The sequence below is a fragment of the Myxocyprinus asiaticus genome, chromosome 40 (genome assembly GCF_019703515.2).
Source record: "Myxocyprinus asiaticus isolate MX2 ecotype Aquarium Trade chromosome 40, UBuf_Myxa_2, whole genome shotgun sequence".
NCBI classification, from domain to species: domain Eukaryota; kingdom Metazoa; phylum Chordata; class Actinopteri; order Cypriniformes; family Catostomidae; genus Myxocyprinus; species Myxocyprinus asiaticus.
This window is the reverse complement of record NC_059383.1, coordinates 20,472,160-20,481,145: the sequence shown is the minus strand read 5'-3', so window position 1 is coordinate 20,481,145 and position 8,986 is coordinate 20,472,160.

The window sequence follows — 8,986 nt, the reverse complement described above, 5'->3', positions numbered from 1 at the left end:
ACCAGTGGTCCGTCGTTTCACTGAAAATGCTGACTTGCATGTCTCTATGTTTCTTACCCATGAAGGTGATAGTTTCTAGCTTTAAACACTGTATCTGTGACAAAAGTGACCTTGCAGGGTTATTGTAGTGGCAAAGCTGTCCATTGTGTGATATTTAAAGTGCTCTCAAAATAGGCCCATAGGGATTGGGCTGTCCAAAGAATTTTACGGAGGAAGAGAGGCTGCAGAGACAAGCCTTCGTAATACCTTGTAATTGATAAGCTGTAAATCATAGTCAGGGCGTTTTAGACTCTAAAGGCAATTAAAAAAAAAAAAAAAGCCGTAAAGGCAATTGAGTATGAGCTGTGTATTTTTATTGGAACTCAGCGAACTGGTGCATTGTGCCCATTTGAGAGAGAGACTGTACACCCTTTATGGGTTAACTGCATATTTATATAGGCAATTAGAAAATATTCTGCAAATTGCTTTTGAGAAACAAGTGAATGCTTCTTTACCCATATGGGAAATAAATACAGGCAAGATGTCAAACATGGGCACGGTAAATGATCTGTTATCAGGTGTAGGTTGAGTGTGTTCCACGCATTAGATTCTCCAAAAATAGGCTAATTTAAATTATATTCCTCACGTATGAAGACTGGAAAGAAAATGTAACTTGTTTGCTGGCCGCAGAGTATCCAAACAACACCAGGACCCTGCAAAAATGGTCTCTTTCTCTACACATCCACAGTCTTTTGATTTTAGAAAACTATACTTGTTGCACTATGTTCAAAATAGATTAGAATTCAAAATGACAAAAGTCCCTTTAAAAATAACTTTTTGGCTATTTTGGACTGTCTCAAATTTATCCACAGATGAAGTCATCACATTCACCACTTAGAGGCAGTATATGAACAGGATTCTGACAGTCCCAAAAAAAACAGGCCTGTGAGTTTGCACGCTGCAGACGTGGTGTGACATTGGCTTTACTCTCATTAGATCAGACATTAAAGCACTGGGAAATTGTGCCTAATCACCAATGTTTAAACTGCCTTAATGCACAAATGCATCATGTGCTTGATTATCTTGCCACAGGAAATAACATTTAAACTCCTCCAAAACATTTGGCATGTGTCAGTATGCCAGTTCTGAAAAGACATGTCTGTAAGTCATTTTACTTGGCTTTAATATTCTGAACACACTGTTTAGATTCATTCGGCTTCGTGAATTTGGACAATTAATCAGTTCAGCTGCCAAGCTTATAACGGAAAGAGACAAACTTACAGTATGTGGCGAGTGGTAAGCAGTTACTTAGCTGCAGCTGGCAAAAAATAAATAAAAATTACGGACACTGAATTTGAACTGACATCACGTTTCACTAAGAAGCAGCAATCGTGGGAGGTGATCTGGCAAATATTAGTTTTAACTGAACTTATGGCCCCTTTTTTCACCAGACCTTCACTGGAACAGGCTGTTCGAATGTTTAGCTTGGGGTATTTGGGTGGAGGGGGTGGCAGGAGTAGAAATGTTTTTGCTGTTTGCTCTTAAAATCCATGTTTTCTGTTTCTCTCCAGCTGATTTAATAAATTCCAAAATGGAATTGGTTTGAGAATGAAACTTTCAGCCTATAGAATTACAATGATACAATGGATAAATCAAGACTCTTGGAAAGCATTGCTGGAATCTCTGCACACATGATCAGCTTTGTGACTTGAAAGCTGTAGATTCCTCAATGCATTATTTAGTTATTTCCTGCTGTGTTGCCATGTTGTGTTCCCTGTATTCTCTTGGTTGGAATTCCCCATATCATACCCTGTACTGGATTGATTATTCCTTGGAATGGTATGCATACCTTTTTATGCTTGTAATTTTATTTTGTAGGGTTAGGCTCAATTTTGTTCAGTTCGAATATTACTACTTACTATATTGGTTTTGTATCATTAGGATCAATCTTTGCATAGTAATAACAATACAGTTTTTTTTGGGGGGGGGTTATTATTTAATGTGAAAATACATATTTATCATAAACTTTGAAGTTGAAAAAATTGTGAACTATGTTAGCAAATAGTGGTCTGATATAGGCAATATTTCTCTCTCAACTCAATTTAACATCTTCAAACATGTCACTCCACTAAATAACGATGAAGCTAAATGTGACATTTATTGTAATAGGTTTTTGTTGGCATTGAGGTTTCAAAATTTTGTGTTTATTTAGTGGTATTTGTTATTGATCCAATTGAAATGTCCATCAGATTGAAAGTGGTGGTGTAGACCTAAAATAATCAGTTTAAAAGAAAAATATTAGCCATGTAAACATTTGCATCCGACTACTTTCTCAATCGGATTCTAAAATAATTGCGCACATACGCAGAGCAGTGGTGTGTATGTATGATCCATGTGAGTGGATGATATGATACTCCTCGCAGACCACACATGAATTTAGTTTATACAAAGCAATGACAACACACATTATTAAGAGTATGGGGGCTTGCACTGTATATTCTACAGAGCACACATGTTATTTCATGACATAAAGCAAAAAAGAAAGTTGTGTCATTCTTAATAGAAACTTTAAGCAACAGGTGTGGCTTTGGCATTCTGTGTTCCATTGCGTGCAGTAGGGGTTTGAACCACTACACAAACCACCCAATTGCCTGGGGCCCCGGATGTTGGGGAAAGCTCAGCAAAAACCAATGAGGGGTGACATGTAGTTCTGTGTACACGTGCAAATACGCGGTTGTCAGCGCTCTCAGAGTGTTGGGTCATTTTTTCAAGTAGGACTTTTAGTTCGGGTTTGTTATTTAGGAAAAAAATATACAGGCCTTCTGAACTTATTTCACCCAGGTGCTCTCCCTCACGGACAGGGTTTGGAGGGTTACTTTTAAAATGTATTCCACTACAGATTACAGAATACATGCTGTAAAATGTAATTTGTAATGTATTCAGTTAGATTACTCAAGGTCAGTAACGTATTCTAAATACTTTGGATTACTTCTTCAGCACTGGTAGATTTTTTTCACTTGTTCTGACTATAAAAACTCTGCCAGTACAGTAAGATAAAATACACATGTTAAAAATACATTCTCTGAAAAACCTAAATATCTTGTTCAGTGTTGTTTCTAAAACAAAATAAATCAAATTGATCTTGTTTTAAGGATATTTAGATATTTTTACAGGAAAACAATGCAAAAATTACTATCAAGAATATGATTTTTGCCCTAATATCAAAGGTCTTACTAGAAAAAAAGAAATTATGATCCAACGTGAATTTTCTTGATAAAAAAATATGATTGTGCCTGGTAACATGTGCATGTAAAATGGCCAGAAATAGCATTTTAGCTTAGCGTAAAGCTGACAATTTGCACAAGGTTTATTTCTATTTCTTCTGCTCCAAACTTACTTCAAACTTACTTCTCTGTCTGCTCGTATGAATGTAACACATTATAAGAAAGTGTTTCACTGCTGTTCAAATGCACTTTGAATCGCATCTTTTATATGGATAAATGTTTTCCATCTGAAAGGACTAAATATTAAATGAAACAAATGACAATAAAATGCAAAGTAATCTCTTCAGTAATCTAAATACTTTTTGAATGTAACTGTATTCTAATTACCAATGATTTAAATTGTAACTGTAGTGGAATATAGTTACTTATATTTTGTATTTTAAATACGTAATCCCATTACATGTATTCCGTTACTCCCCAACCCTGCTCACAGATATGCGCGAACAGATGAGTCGGGTCGTTCATACCGAACGTTTTTTTGCCTGTGTCTGCTCTGTTTTTCCATTGTTTTCCTGTGTAAACACGCACTGGACAAACGTCCATACCTGCGGCATCGCGTCTCGTTGTTTCTTCAGTGTCTCACAGGACCGGCACATTTTTAGATACAATGTCAAGTTAAAAATAACTTCAGGTCTCAAAAATACATGTCGAGACACCTGCGTTCTGTTTCATTCGTTGCGCTGCATCTAGATTGTTTTTAGTGCAGGTGTCACAAAAATGTAACGTTCTGAACAAGTTCAGGTTGCAAAGAGGTGACTTTTACAATGTTAATCGTTATTCCAGATTGTTCTGCACTAAGCAAAGTTTCAGCACTTGATAAACGGCAATGTTTTTTTTTCCCCCTTCTGCTCTAGTGTACTGAGGGGCCGCAGTGCCTTGTATTTTTACTGTTACAATACTGTAACGAAAGTTGCCTATGATGCTAACATAAAATACAGCCTTAATAATAATAAGTAAAAACTGAATTCCAAAATGTTAGTGAGTGTGGTAGGTTTTGCACACACTGTTCATTAAAAAAAAAAAAAAAAAAGTGTTTTGTAAAAATATATGTAGGTAAATATTATTATTATTATTTTTTTTACTGTATTGTGGAAATCTTAAAAACATGCATTAATTATTTTTAACTAGATTTTTATTTCATTAAACATTTTGAATGTACTTGGCTACAACGGCTGATAGGATGAATTTAAAATTATGATTTAAAATAAATGTGGTTATTTATTAAGCAGAAATTTTCGAAATGGGACCCCGGGTTGATCTGTTGCTTGGGGCCTCAAATCGTAAACCCGCCCCTGATGGCATGTGCACAACTTCACTCACTTCTTCACGTTGTAAAAATGATGGCTTTTAAAAATGGTCAAATGATTAAAAATAATCATTCTATCCTTGGGAAAATCACAAAAAAAGTATATGTAGCACATAATAGTAAGGTTACATTTGTTGCCATTAGTAAATGCATTAGGGATCATGAACAAACAATGAACAAAATATTTTTTACAACATTTATTAATCCATGTTAATGTCAGTTAATAAAAATACAATTGTTGACTGTTAGTTCATGTTAGTTCATAGTGAATTAACTAGTGTTAAAGGGATTGTTCATCCAAAAAATTAAAATTCTCTTATAATTTACTCACCCTCATGATATCCCAGGTGTGTATTACTTTCTTTCTTCACCAGAACACTTTTAAAGAAAAATAGAAAAATGTCTTAGCTCAGTAGGACCATAAAATGCAAGTGAACGGTGATCAGACTTTTGAAGCTCCAAAAATCACAGACAGTCAGCACAAACGTCATCCATATGACTCCAGTGGTTAAATTAATGTCTTGTAAAGTGAAACAATTGCTTTTGGTGCAAAAAAGATAAATATTTAAGTACTTTTTAACTGGTCAGCAGCAATTAGTTAATTATTGTTAACTAATGTTTCCAAATGTAACATTACTTTAAAGTGTTACCGAATTATTGGTGTAGATATCGGTATCAGTTATGCTGGCCTGAATTGAGAAGTGGTATTGCCCATTAGCAAAATTCTGCATTACATAATAGGCCACATTTGTTCATAAGTGTAGACTAATCCCAGCTGTCCATCTACTCTGGTGTTTACTAAACTAAAATGACACTGAGCTGTAAGAAACACTCCCACACATCTTTTCCGAAAGTGATTTTTGATTGATCAGTGCCTAAAGCTCTTTTCCCTCAGTAGTAATTAATGTATTTGGTGCACATGTAATGTGGCAAGGGAAGGATGTCATAACAGGTGAGGCATTCGCAGTGCATGTCAGGGACAAGCTGAGGACCATGTGAAGTTTTCATGCTGAATGAAGATGGGCCATTATGTGCTGGCCCCTACAAAGGGGCCTCCTCTCTGATCAAAGTGGGAAGAACATACAGCATGGTTTTCTCCTCCGTTATTATCTGAACACTCAGCCTTTCAATAATGGGACAGTATTTTACAGCCATAAAGGTATAGTTCTTCCAGAAATAAAAATTCTGTCATCATTTACTCACCCTTATGTTGTTTCATATGACTTCCAAAAGGAGATGGTGGGTAGAATCTGAGCCTTAGGCACTAATCTTTTTCATTGCATAGAAAAAAGATGCAAGAAATGTAAATGGTGACTGAAATTAACATATTGCCTAACATGTCCTTTTGTGTTCAATCGAAGAAAGTCATACAGGTTTGGAACAGCATGAAGGTAAGTATACATGACAATTTAATTTTTGTCAGATTTTTTTTGGGGTAAACTATCTCTTTAAAGCCAAGAAGAAAAAGGTGCTGTGAGGAGAGACATAGAAGAGGTGGAGTGTGCGAGATGTAAATAAGAGCAAGTGAGAGAGAGGAATAGGATAGTGGACGAATGAAAAGAGTTGCCCCTCTGCTTTCTGCCGGGAAGCTGCTCATCAACTATTCATTAGTAAGTCTCCGCATTTGCCACTGCAGTACGGCATGTGTATATCCTGCCACTCAGGACTTGCGTGTAGCTTGTGACTATAAGACGCCCGGGACGTGACCACCCCCTGCACCTGTACTCCTTTCCCCGGGCTCAGATCACATGCATGCTGTTCTACACGCGCCTGCAAGACACTGAGGCATCTTTAGCCTGATCTCCGCGAAGTTTCATACATCTAACCTGTAATTTCCTGTTTAGGTCTGTTAATATAATGCCGTGGTTGCTAAAGACACTGGCAGCATTTCTGCACAAAAATGCTATCAATCACAGACCCCTTAATACATGAAATGTATTTTCAGTAAAAGTCATCTTGGACTTACACTGACACTTAGGGTCGTGGATGCAGCATCATTCAAATGCTAAAGTCTTCAGTTATGTCATTGTAGAAATTTTACTACTGAGCTGTTCAGCTTCAAAATTCAGATTTATTAATTTGTTGTAGTGCAAAACGTTCCAAGTATCTTAAAGTAGTGTTTACCACAGACCTTATTTTACTCAAATAAATAAAAAACTGCCATTAAAAAAAACAAAACAAAAAAAAAAAACCTATAGGAAAAAAGAACCCATGGCGAATTTGCCTTCCGGGTTCACCTACAAATTGACGTCATGGCTGAGCAGCTCTATTCACAGTCAGCCATGATTCATTTAATACATGGGTGAAATTGTCCAATTACAGGGCTGTTGCTGGGGTTAAGTGAGTAGTATTCGGCTGGTAATGTGATCCTAACATGGCAGCCCCTATATGGGGACCCTCTCGATGCAGAATAAAACAGCAAAGTTACTGATTTGACTGGAGTCTTCATCTCATGTGAGTGGTCATGATTGTATACATATGTTTCAAAATTAGAATACATTTCTTAAGGAGTAAAACCTTTTAATGAGGACAAAATACTGAGTGCACCTTTTTAAAATATATACAGTATTCATATACAGTACAATTGATTAGATTAGGATTTAAAGCCTTGCAAACCAACTAAAAACTATACTATTAGAACAAAACATCTTACTTGTACCAACCTACTCTGCAGTTTGTAACGGGGTAAGGGATGGGCAAGGAGGAGGTGGGAACCGGCTGAACAGTCAATGTAAAGTTTAACGATATAAATGAATTTAACTTAAAACAACATAAATACACACAGACATACGGTCGCGTGCATCTCTCACGAACTGGCGCCTCCAACTCATCTTTATTCCCCTCCCGGCTCATTAGCCCAATTCAGGGCCACGCCCTCTTCCTCATCACACTCCTCCATCTCCTGACTCAGGTTGGGGAAACTCCCGGCATGACGCACTCCCCTCCCCTCCCTTCCTGGAGGGGGGGCGTTGCCCTTCCGCCAGGCCTGCCAGCAGGTCTTCCTCGCCTTTCTGGAGCCCTGGGAGAGACGAGGGGAGAGAAAGGGGAGAGCCGGATCCCAGACACGCTGTTGCCCGGTCCTCAACCACTCCTCTGCCCTCTGGCGGACGACAGCTCACTCCTTGTAAAGTTTAATGATATAAATGAACTTAACTTAAAACAACATAAAACATAAAGACACGCAGACATACACAACGTGACCACGTGCATATCTCTCTCTCTCTCTCTCTCTCTCTCTCTCTCTCTGTCAAACTGGTGCCTCTGGCTCATCTTTATCCCCCTCCCGGCTGATTAGCCCAATTCAGGGCCGGCCGTGTGTCCTCACGGCCCGGTCCCACCCTCCTCCTCATCATACAGTTAAAGACGCCCCCACTCCCCCCACAAGTTTTTTTTTTTTTTACCCCTAATTGACAGTGTCCCTTATTACTCATATGGAACTCTTGAGTTCATGGATCACCCTTTCTTGTTTTTTTTCACCTACAACCTTTGGATTGTCAGCCCAGATACTGTATGTATAATCACTTGAAGCTATGATTGAACACACAGTGACAAGTTGTTATATGCACACAAAACTGAGCAAGTGTAACCAAGAGCACCATAACATGCATGTTGTATTGCGTTTCCATTTGCTTGCTGCTGCGCGTATGTGTGCAGCAAAATGTCATAATCCATGTCCGGAATACAGCAGGCAGTGACTGTGACAGTGCCTTGACAAACAAAAGGTTTAGGAACAAAGGAGCATGGGAAGGGCGTCCGTGTGATTGTGTGTGGAGAACCAGAATGTTGAAAAGAGGGTCTGCCGGCACTCCCGTTGGAAGGCTCCAGCTCGGTTTGGGGGACGTGTCCGGCCATGTTTGTTGCACACTCCATGCACATTGAGCGCCAGTGTTTGTTTCCACAGGTATGTCGTAGGAGTGAATTGATGTGTGTTTTAACATGAAAAGGCTTAAAAAAAGAATGAATGGTTGTTTTTTTGCTTGTGTTCAGATGTGGACAGATAAGGATTTCTGCTTGTGTGATGGGGCAGTTGCCATCCATTGAGAGAGTTTGACCAATGCAGAGACCTGTGTGATTGAAACCAGATCAGAGCACCATTTTGCTTTCCTCATTCATCCAAAGCCCAGCCCATGCAATGAGAAGCAATACAGTTAGAGAAAATGATCAGAAAGTATGTATGAAAGAACTGCAATGAATTGTTCCATTACATAAAGTTTGAGGTTGTTTTAAAGCATTGCGGTGCATTACGCTTGATCAGCCTTTCCAATGCTGACCACCGCATAATCTTGCAGGGGCACATGGTGTAAATTAAATTTTTATTGTTTCTAAGGATTTCCATTGTTTTCAAAGTGTTTGTTTTCCTCTGCCTATTCCAATGTAATTTTTTTTATTTCATTATCAAAGAAGATACATTTTTGTT